This window comes from Camellia sinensis, chromosome 3 (genome assembly GCF_055761805.1).
Source record: "Camellia sinensis isolate YWXY chromosome 3, ASM5576180v1, whole genome shotgun sequence".
Taxonomy (NCBI): Eukaryota; Viridiplantae; Streptophyta; class Magnoliopsida; order Ericales; family Theaceae; genus Camellia; species Camellia sinensis.
In genome coordinates, this window is record NC_138963.1 from 106509684 (window position 1) to 106521872 (window position 12189).

Here is a 12189-nt window from a genome sequence, read left to right on the forward strand (position 1 = left end):
AGTTGCTTTTTATTACATTCATAAAGAAAACTTGAAAGTACTAATAAAGCAATAAATCCGGGGCATAGTCAAGTCAAGTATCCCTGCGCCCCCTCCCAGAGCTGGTCGAAGCCTCTGATGCCAAGCTAGGACCAATCTGTGCCTCCTCATTGAGCCAATCCAAGCACTCGTCAGACAAAGTGCAACTGAAAGTGAGAGCAGGGGCCAGGAGCTCTCTGGTCCTCCATGCTGTGGCATATCGGGCGAGCTGTGCACCTCGGACCGGGAAAGCAGCCGGGTACTCAATCCCCTCTGGCGGGCAAATCTGATCATGACCCAACTGGCGCAGGAACCGAAACGGAAAGTAGAACACACAGTGGGTCAGACCAATCAACTGGATCCCGATTAGCCGGGACATGCTGTAGCTCATTGCCGGGAGAATGAGCAAGGACAACGCCAAGCAATGCGACCTGCAGACAAATTGCACATCCAGTCAAACCACCACCTTTCAACAGGGCATCGACTAGGCGCTGTCGAAAGAAATAGCCTCGAGCTGAGTAGGCTGGGCAAGAGTCCACAACCTGCAATTTGTCCATCAACCATACCTGGGGAGGGATGAAAAATGAGAGAATAAAGAATAGAGAGATGTACGGTGAGAGAAAAGTGAGAAAAGGGTTTTTGTGAGAAAAACCGAGCCTGAGGGCCGAGTGATGTGAGCAAATACATATGTCAGATTGGGTTGGAAACATTACCTGCAGCAGCAGTGGACTCCCAGCAAATCTAGTCGTCTCCCGGCAATAGATAGCATCCAAGCCCATCAGTGTCTCGGCCAAGGTCATGGCGATGCAGCTCTTTCCTTCTTTCAAGCCTTGAGCAATTTCAATCAGACGAATGCTAAATCCGCCAAAGCCCGGGGAAAGCAAAAAATGAGACAGCAGGCACAAGCAAAGGGCATGTTGCCGGAAACCTTGCCAATAATGGTTGTTGCGGTCACCAGCATCAGAAAAGTGATGAATCAAACCGAGGATATCCAGTTCCCCATTATAGATCAGAGACTGAGCGTCATGCGCGGTGAGTCCACACATCCGCCCTAAAGCTTGGGCGTGGCCAAAGCGGAACTGGGGCAAGATCTCTTCAAGACATTCAGATTCCATCAAAACTTGAAAATCTTCAAAAGTTGGACATACCTCTTGCCCGCCAAAGCTAAAGACATGCGTCACCGGGTTCCAAAACCTCTCCGCGGCATGAAGGAAAGGAAGGTGCAGCGGAGTGCGACTCAGCGTGAACAGTGCATTCAAGCCGAAACCCCGGAAGTTCAACTTTTCCGAACCATCTAGAGAAGCGATCCAAGCTGTGAGATTTTCAACGAGAAACGCCTCCATTTTTGTGCAAAACTAAGATGAATTGAATGAACCACGGAGCTAAGGCTTTTAAAGAGGAAAAGACACTATTCGGGGGACAAGTGTCAAAAATTTGACGGTTGCTGAGCTGAGTGGCCGGCCGGCCACCTTTTCTGGCAGGCCGGCCATTTCTTTTTTCAAAACCTGGCCAGTGGCCTCCCCTTTGCAATAAATCTGGCCGGCCGGCTCCCAAAAGTAGCCGGCCATGCTCCAATGTGTGTCTTTAGCCCTGTTTTACCCTCCAAGAGAAAGTTTCAAGCATTTCCATACAACGGATGTGTCGAAGGCCTCTATTTCCCTCTGTTTCGGATGTGTTCCGTTGCCCAGATCGTCCGAAGTACACTTTGCTTTGTTAAGTTTTGTTTATCGAGTTGTCGTTTTGCTTATCGAGTTGTTTGTCGAACTGTCGTGTTTCGTGTTTTTGAGTTGTTACTCTTTGTTTAAGCAATGTTTGTTTAAGTCTTGTTTATTGAGTTATCAACACTATTGTGTTTTGCTTATCGAGTTGTAAACTTGCTAAGGTTTTGTTATATCTTAGAAAGTTAAGTTGTTGCGTCGGTTCACTACCTGACTGGGCAAAATGCACAATGCACATTTCCATTCAATCTCATTATGGTGCAAAATGATGCGATATGATGCTAAGAGTTTAAAATACAACACTTTTTTCAAAAGCTGTTTCATTCCATCATGCCTCGCTTGTTACAACATTTTACAGACTAAGACACAAGTTTTACAGAGAATAAAACTGCCCGATAATGTACAATGTGCTACAACTACTAGCAAAAAGATAAATAAAACAGGAAACAGCCGCATCTGTGCTCTCAAGAGCAGGAATAAGAGGCCCTCTTCGCCCTCTTCTGCGGAATAGACTCTCCGCCACCATCGCCATCATCATCATCTAAATCGGAGTTGTCATCCTCGGGATCCCCCTCAGCCTCGCCTCCACTCCCGAAACCAAGACCGGAGCCGTCCTCTCTGTCAGCAGATGTCTCCGACTGACGATCTGCAGCCTCCTCCTCCTCATCCTCACCGGGCTCCTCCTCTACAATGTGTGCTTTGCATCTACGAGACGACCCCCCCTTCTAGCTCCTCGAAAAGGCCCAGATGGCCCAGCTCCTCGAAAAGGCCCGAATGGTCCACCTCCCCGAGAAGGCCCAGGTGGCCCGCCCTGTGGCTGAGCATATACCGGGGACATCTAAGAATAAAGAGTTCAATTTAAATACATCAGTCCAAACATGTACATCAGATGCAGATACAAGAAAACTACATGAAGTGGGTACATGTAAACACAGTGTATAAGTGAGGTGTGTGTCAGATGTGCTCTACACAAGTAGCCTATTAATGCAGTAGAAATCAGTATATCATCAGAAGTATGATAAATGTCAGAAAACTAAAGGGTACTTGGAAGCCCATGATGGACAACTACGCCTCCCTCCGCAGGACCATCCCCTCAAGTGAGGCTACCATCTCGAGCACCTGATCCATGTACTCAACAGGGGGCTGCAGATGCAAAGGCAAGGGTATCAGTAAAGGAATGAACGCCCAAGTATCTGAGTAATGAATCAAAGCCGTAAAACATACCGGTGGTGAGTCGGGGTCTGTGACATATCGATGGCCGGGCATCGGAGGCTCTATCGGGATCAGAATCGGAGAGGTGGTCCCATATTGCCACCTCATCAACTCGGTCGGCATGTCCGGCCATCCAGGATGAGGATAAGTCGAAGGAATCGGGGGAACCAATCCACCCCCACCTCTAGATGTGCCAGCCTTGCTGGTGGAAGGGGCGTCTGCAGCCCGAGCCCGGGCCTGGCTCGAAGATGGCATGCCAGCAGGCCTCATCGTCGGAGTATGAACTCCCGTCAATGGAGGCATCAGGTATATGTGACGGTAAGTAGCGTAATCCCCCTCCTCAAGATGTAGCAAAGCATCAGTACCCAGCATAACACTAACGACATCCCGGGAAGAGAGCCTATCAGCAATCCGCATATCGACTGGGGGTGCTGAGGGAGGGTCCTGAGAAGTGTACCCCCAGACCTGACGTAAGAAGTGGTCCCCCAAAAACCAGGCCCTACTGTAACAAGCCCGCGGGGGGGGGGGGGGGGACCTCGCTACAGTTCGGACTCTCGATTTGTGTCGCGGTTCTTAATCTGAACCAAAGAGTCCAAATCTGGCAAATCGTTTTGAGAAACAGATTTTTGAAAAAGTAGTGCCAAACATGGACTGCTTTGCCAGATACAGAGTCGCCACCTAAATATTTTTTTATGGGAGAATTTAGGAAACCCTGACTCGGTGCCAAAGGCCACATGTCCGTCATCACCGGAGTTGTCTCGGCTCGGGAGCTTGGGTACGATCGGGGAAGGTCAGCTATGAGCACCCCCTTTCACCCGGTCCGAAGACCGGCCTCTACTAACCATGATATCTGATTTTGAAAACTTTATGTGTTCTTATTCTATTTATTAGCCTAGAATTACTATGTTATGCGCGCAGCGAACAAGTATAGACTACATTGCCTAATTTGGAAATAAACATTGCATATCCGTTTGGTTTGAAAATGCTTTGGAATTTGCTACTCGCAAGTAGGCTAAAATACGGATTTCAACGAGTTTTTCCAACTCAAACAATCCAACCTTCACCCACAGGCATTCAAAACAGTTTAACACATAAGCATCTAGCCACATGTTAAGCATGCTGTCATGGCAACATTCACACTCATGCGATATGCTAAAGCGGAAATACTTACATCGTACTCCGTGCCAAAACAAAGAACTTGTTAGAAAACATGCACGATCCAAGTCCATGTTAAGTGCCTAATGCATCGCATACAAAGTGTTGCTAGAATAGGCTCGACTATCCTAAACATGGCATGTGAGAATGCACAACTATCACATATTCAGTTTAGAATTTGAAGTACGAATGCAGTTAGCGTGATGTACTGAGCCTAATGCATGTAATACAAATGCATGGATGCACACATGCGTAGCATAAGGTATGCTAAATTAAACGTGCCCTAATCTACCATCGTAAGCAGGTAAATAAAAGGGAAGAAAGAAGTGAGGTTGGAAGACATACACACCACCCACACACACTTATTACAGATTTGCCCTCGCTCGGAGGGACCGAATAAATATTACAAATTAATTAACTACGCAAGCTAATTAATATTACAAATTGCCTAATTTAATTAACAAATTAAATAAATTAATTAAAACATGAAAATGCCTCGGGAAGCGCGCCACCATGCATGGGCTGCCTTTGTTTTCCTTCCTTTCCTCCTCTGGAGGCTGTCAAAGCCTCAGGACTGATCCCTTCGACAGAGAGGATCACCACCGGCTGATTGAGATTGCCACCGGCAGTGTGGTATGGCCATCGGCACAAAATTGAATCTGTCGGCAGAGGAATTGTTGCCGGTCGGCACATTACACTGCCGGTCGGCAGAGTATTCCTGCAGAACCTGCAACTCACAGCAACAGAGGGCAAGGCAAAGCATGGCAGCACAATTCAAAGCATGTATGCACCAACCATGTCTCCTATCATTGTAATGACTCAAAGGGACATGTGCCTCGGTTCTCGGACCACCAATCACGCATTTCCATGCATGATGGCCCAAAGAACCAAGTATGCAACTTTGATTTCAAATGTATGCAAACCAATCAAACAAAACTCCCAATCCCTATCACCCAAGTCAAGGGACAAGGAATGCATGCAAGATGCAATGCAACCTAGGCATACAAGCTAAGGATGCAACATGGCATGGCAAGGCACTTATGCAAGCATACAAGCATACATATGGCAATGCAAATGGATGGCAAGATGGACTTATACATGAATTAGGCAACTCTAATAAGGCCTAAAACAGTGGCCATAATGACCAAAACAAGAAGCCAAAACACATGCGCACATACACATGATGGAAGGCCTATACTTAGGCACAATTTAAACAACCCTCAAGCACACTTGAAAGGGATAAACAAGAGCAATTAGTATGCAACATAAGCATTGAAATCATGTCATAAAATGATGCCAAATCATATCAAACAAGACAAGCAAATGCATGCAAGCATGGTCTAAGTACTTGAGGCAAGTCATGAAGCTTTGAAGCATGTTTTATCACAACAAACATGGCATGCATTAGGCAACCTAAAACAGGTTTTTAGCACATAACATAAGGCCCAAAAGACCACTTAGATGACATCTAGATGGCTCAAAAAACAAAGGCATGCAAAGGCACCAAAACATGAAGCATTGCTACACAAGCTTATGAGGCATTAAAGAGGCATGCAAGGTAATCAAACAAGCATGGAAATGGGACTGAAATGGCATATAGAATGATCCCAAATCACCAAAACAATGCAAAGATGCTATGCTACACATGCACATACTCAAGGCCAACAAGCCCAAATACAAAGGAGCTATATCAAGCATGCCAAGATCAACCCAAACGACTATGGACAGAGCTAAAACATGGCAAGATATGCTCAAAATCTTCACAAGACTAAGCCTAAAACATGCTCTAACAAAGGCTAACAACCTAAAGCACATTAAGGCATAAACAAGGCATTACATGGCAACTATGCTAAGCATGCATGGAGTTCCAAAACCAACTTGAAATCATGTTATATTATGGATATATAAGCATGAAAAACAAACCAAACATGCTCAACACACACTCAAGCATAGGCTTCCTTAAGAGGCCAAAATATGTCCTTTTCAAGGACAACAAGGAGAGGGGGTGGCCCTCTCCTTCTTGGGACTTCAAAGCATCATCTTCACCACTGAAATCCCTCACGATTTCAGTGGTGAAGAGACCTCAACACCAAAATCCCGGAGCTAACACAAAATGGCTCAAAATGAGGCCTTTTGAGGCCTAAGGGTGGTCAACAACCCTCAAACAACAAAACACTCTTAACAAACAATAAAGAGGGCCTAAAAACAGAACTTTTTTATGTTATACAATAAGCACAAAAACAGCTCTAAGATAGGTATAAAATCAATGCAAAAATGGGGGAAAATGGGACTAGATTCTCACCCTTGAAGATCCCTTCACAAATGGTGCTCCAATGGCCTCCTTTGGCTCCAAACCAGTCAAGAAACTCAAGAACAAGCCCTTAGAACCCTAGTTTCAAGAGGAAGGTGAAACACTAGGTGTTTGTGTGCAATAGTAAGACACAAAGCACCTAGTGAACAAATGGGAGGGAAAGAGAGATAGAAAATGTATCTCACCCAAACCCTAGAACAAGAGCTCAACAATGGCTGTCTTTTGCTCCCAAAATATCTCTCTCTCTAACCTCTCTTCTTCAACTCCAAACCCCTAAACAAAGTGTTTTGAAGGATTTGCCTCTCTCCTTGCCCAAGAAACTGATTCTTTGCCCTGCACATCTGTCAACACCGAGCAAACCATCAGTAGTGCCCAAGTCTTAAGGGCGGTCAAAAATGGGGTGTCTACACCTACCAACTGGCCCTTCGAACAGGATCCTGTACCGGGAGACACCCCACCCTCCGGCAAACTGGAATCGAAGACCTTCACCTAAAGGCGCCCATGGCTGCCATGTAATCTACGAATAACAGACGCATAAACCAAGCAGAAATCAAAAATGTACAGGACAAATCAAAGATGAAAACAGAAAGAACTGAGAGTTCTGAAATACCTCCGTCGACCGCACCGTGTCGAAGTACTGCCGCAGATAAATGAGAGACTCCCGAGGCCTTGGCCGGTGCTGGCCTTCAAATACAAGTGAGTACGGGGTCACGAGAGGTCCCTCCACCACCAACTCCGGGGCCAATATCGGGAAATACACATAGACCTACAACTGTGGAAAACAAAGCAGAATACGAAGTGCTGAGGGCAAAGTGCACGATACAGAGTATAAAGTGCGCCGTGTGTGCAATGTGCAAGTAATGAGGAGCAGAAATATAAATCAAGAGGGCAGAAAGTACCTCCCAGGCTCTCCAATAGCCGCCAAGTAAGTCCCCCCGTCCGCGGGAGGTCACGCTCATGTAGCAATAAAGGGTAGCCAAGCCGGCGCCACCCCAGTCATACCGTCTGACCTGTGACAGGTCCACCAAAGCACTCAACAGATAAAGCCCAACAGTGTTTCCCCTGTCGGCAAACAAAGTGGTCCCGAAGAGGAACATCAGAAAGCCGCGGGCATACTGTGCTGCCTCCTCAGGGGTCCCGGGTTCCATCTCCACCCGTCGGAAATGGGAAGAGAACCAGGTGTATCGGACTCTCCCCGAAGGTCTATCAACAGGCGGGTGAACCCCCAACAAATATATCCAAGCAGCCTCCCACTGGCCCATGTCCTCATCGTAAGGGATGGGCCAACCTCCCACGTCAAGGCCAGTCAGTACAGCAAAGTCAAACGGGGTCATAGTCAAGTCCCCCGTGGCAGAAAAATGGAAGGAGCTGGTGGTGTCCCACCATCTCTCTACCAAGGCGGCCATCAACATCCTCCTGGCAGGACAACGAGATAGCCTAGTACAGAAGGGCCCAAACCCCGCCAAGTCAACCAAATCCCGAACAGCCTCCGGGAGCTCGGCGTACCAGTCTCTCGTCGCGGTAGAGCCATATCCCTGCACAGTGCGAGAAGTCACCTGCAATGAATACATGTTTTAGCATAAAATGAATAAGCTGCATGCAAATAAAATGAATAGGCTGCGTGCAAAGTAAAGTAAGTGAGCCGCGTGTTCAGAATCGGTGTGTGCTGCGTGTTCACCTTCAATTTGGGCTGTGTGTTCAGAAAATCAGTGTTTGGGTTGCGTGTTCAACTCTCAATCAGTGTGTGCTGCGTGTTCACCTTCAATTTGGGCTGTGTGTTCAGAAAATCAGTGTTTGGGCTGCGTGTTCAACTCTCAATCAGTGTGTGCTGCGTGTTCACCTTCAATTTGGGCTGTGTATTCAGAAAATCAGTGTTTGGGCTGCGTGTTTAACTCTCAATCAGTGTGTGCTGCGTGTTCACCTTCAATTTGGGCTGTGTGTTCAGAAAATCAGTGTTTGGGTTGCGTGTTCAACTCTCAATCAGTGTGTGCTGCGTGTTCACCTTCAATTTGGGCTGTGTGTTTAGAAAATCAGTGTTTTGGGCTGCGTGTTCAACTCTCAATCAGTGTGTGCTGCGTGTTCACCTTCAATTTGGGCTGTGTGTTCAGAAGATCAGTGTTTTGGGCTACGTGTTCAACTCTCAATCAGTGTGTGCTGCGTGTTCACCTTCAATTTGGGCTGTGTGTTCAGAAAATCAGTGTTTTAGGCTGTGTGTTCAACTCTCAATCAGTGTGTGCTGCGTGTTCACCTTCAATTTGGGCTGTGTGTTTAGAAAATCAGTGTGTGGGCTGCGTGTTCAACCCTCAACTGGTGTGTGCCGTGTGTTCACAATCAATTTATGAGCTGAGTGTTCAGCAATTCAAGTGATTGAACCGTGTGTTCAGAATGCAAACAGAATGCATGAAACATTCATAAATATGTTACAGAAAAGGTAAGAACGAAGTAAATATCTCTCGTGCCTCATGGGAAAGGTGATACTCTGGCTCCCGCAGAAGGAGATCCCCGGGTGCTCGCTCGTCGAAATCGGTGAAGTGATAGAAAACAACCCGCGGAAGAATATGCGCCGATGGGCCGTACCTCTCGAGTATGAAAGGTTGAACCCCCAGAGGTAGAGCCATGATGTCGGGATCACCTCCGGCGTCCGGAGGACCTCCACCGTGAGGGAAATGACCAGCCATTTCAGAAAATCTGCAAAAGGGGCAAAAATGAGCAAAAATGAGCCAAAATTTGAAAAAGTCAACAAAAGTCAACTCCCGAGAAAATCTTCCAAATATTGAGACAAACTCACCTCAAGTGGCGAAAATGAGAAAAGAAACCCCGAAATCGAAATTTAATCGGTTCAAAATGCTTAAAACTGAAAGATTTCGTGAAAACAACTTGCGTGGGACGTTGGAAAACGCGTATAGAGCATAGATCTGAGGGAGAAAATGGTTTGGGAAGCTAGAGGAGATGATTTCGGAGCTTCACTTGTGAGCACGAAGTGTTTGGATGAGTGTATTTAAAGAAAGGAGGCTGAAAAGACAAAATTGCCCCGAATCTGGGCTAGGTGGCCGACCGGCCACCTTTTCTGGCAGGCCGGCCATTCCCTTTTCAAAAACTGGCCAGTGGCCTCCCTCTCCCAATAAAGATGGCCGGTGGTGTTCCCCACATGCCCCCCCAAGGTCGCTGCAAATTTTGGGGAGGATTGGAGTCCCTGGGACTTGAAAAAGTACAAGAGAAGTGCACTTTCTGTCGCGAAATCGCTCCGCCGGAACCTCAGCTTCAACTTCCGATGCGTGTCTCATCATTACTCATCGAAAGTGAGATATATCCTTTTGAGCATGTTGTAACCTCTCCGAGAGGTGAACCGGAGGCCGCGATCGAGTCGCCCTTGCCGAAACGCGCATTTCCTTGCTCGTTGTTTTGTGACAAACATACATCCTGGTTTACGCCCGTTTTGCATTATCATGCACATAACTTGCATTCTCATGCACATACTTGCATTGTTATGCACGTCTCTTTGATATCACCGAGCCTCCGTGCTTAAACTCGCGTTGTCACGCGCGTTTCTTCCCGCATTGCTATGCAATTTTTCATCGACACCGCGATTGTCTGCATTCGATATCACATTGAACATATGTTGTTAGATATGTTGTGCTTGTTGAGTTTCTTTCTTTTGCAGACACGATATTGTATGTACGGTTCATTTGAAGCTGGTGCGACCAGATGAATCGTGCAGGTATCGTATCTTCTCCGTGTGAGACGCGACGAGAATCGAATAATTCTCTGCATTCATAACTGCATGAAATGTAGTTGTTGCTTTGCATTCTTGCTTAAAACTGTTGCATCTATTTGCGAATACTTGCTTCATTACAGCTTGCCGCATTTGCATGATCATCAAGTCGCATCTGGCCTTGTGTATACTGTTTTGCATTTTGCCCCCTGCCTGCGGGCACGCCTGCGGGCACATCTCTGTTTATCCCACCTGTTTGTCTAAGTCTTCGACCTTGTCAAAAATGGGTCGTCTCTGGGCTTTGACATTCACTCCCGTCACTTATGACTTTCGAGTTCTGTCAAAGAGGGGCAACTGTAGACACCCCATTTTTGACCGACCTTAAGACTCAGACGTCACCGATTGAGCGCTTGGTGATGTTGCATATCGTGCTCGTTCAGAGGTTTCAGAGTCTCGGCTCTGGACTTTCGGACTCTTTCATGCTTTGCCTCGGTTTGCGAACCAGGCTCTATTTTCTCTGTTTTCTCTTCCCGAAAGGAGGGAGAGGTCTCGTAGATCATCTCTCAGTGGCCGTAGGCTACGTTTCGTGGTCGTAGGCCGTTTTGCCCGTTTTGCCCGTTTGGAGTCCAGTTTTTGATTTTTCGGAGCCGTTGGCCGTGTGCCTCGGTTCGGGACCGCTTAACCACCTCCGTTTGCTCCGGTTTTTGGCATGCATCTTATTTGCTCCCTTTTGAGGGACACTGTGGCTCGAGAGACCAACTTCGTGGTCGAACACCACTTCCAGTGCCTAACAGTCAGTTTTCGGGGCCTCGGGCTGCGCGTTTCGGCCCCCGAACCTTCATTTTGCATCGGTTTGGGTTCATTTTTGGCAGGGACCTCTGTTTCATTGTTAAGGAGGTCGTAAAAGGGTGGGAGGCCAGTAATTGTTCTGACAACCAGTTTTATTCCTCCATCGCCCTCCGTCGCCCTTTTTTTAACTTGAAAGCCAATGTTGACCACCCTAAGGCCACTTTTTCCAGCCCTAAACCACATATTTGTGTTGTACACACCTGCGAGGCCACCAATATCACATGGCTGGCCAGTAATTGTGTTTGACCCTTTTGAACCCCTCCTAAAAGTGGCCTTTTGTCTCTCCTGGTTCATTCTCTCCAGTTTTTGACCACATGGTTGTGTTGTGCACACATGAGAGGCCCTCTTTTTGGCATGGCTGGCCATTAATCTTCATTGACCCTTTTGACCCTTGGCCGACCGGCCATGGGGAAGGCCGACCGGCCACCTAAACCCTAGGAAACCGGCCGGCCATGATCCTCTCTCCAGGTACACTACAAATATGTATTTTGTTTCCTCCCAGGTTATGTATCCGGAAGGGCCAACTTTTGGGAGGAAACTTGAATTCCATTCCCCTCCTTTTTCCCCCCTCTTTTGCCTATATAACAGAACCTCCAGCTCCCATCTGAAGGGTTACAAAATTTGCTTCGACGCTCCTACATTGTATCTCTTTCTCTCTACACTCCAACCCTCAAAATCTCTCAAACCCTACACCATTTCTACACCACTACCTAGCACCATACCACCACCATCCTTTCCAACACTTGGAGCTGGTTTTCCAGAGGCAAGGAGCACCTTTTCTCAAGCCAAGAGGCTGTTGAAGTTTGGTCTACAAGGGTGAGCCATACTTTTCCTCTTTTTGAGCTTCTTTTGCATGCTTTCTAAGCCATACTTGCTTCCATTTTTGGGCTCCCACCCTAACTGAAAATAGCATTATTTTGAGCTCATTTTCATTTTTGTTTAACGGCCTCTCCCTATTTGAGGCTTCCTTTTTACACTTGCTTCTTTACCTCTCTTGTATGCCTCTTTCTTGCATGGTATTTTAGGCCTATTTTTAAACTGTTTTGAGCTTGGTTATAAACTGTGAAGTGGATTATTTTGAGCCCTTGTTCAACATTGTTGAAGGGCTCTTCACTTTTTGAGGCTTCCTTTTGTCACTTGCCTCTTTATCCCTCTTTTGGTCTTATTTTTGCATGTTTTGTTAGCCCCTTGTGCTTGTATTTTTGGGCTCTGGT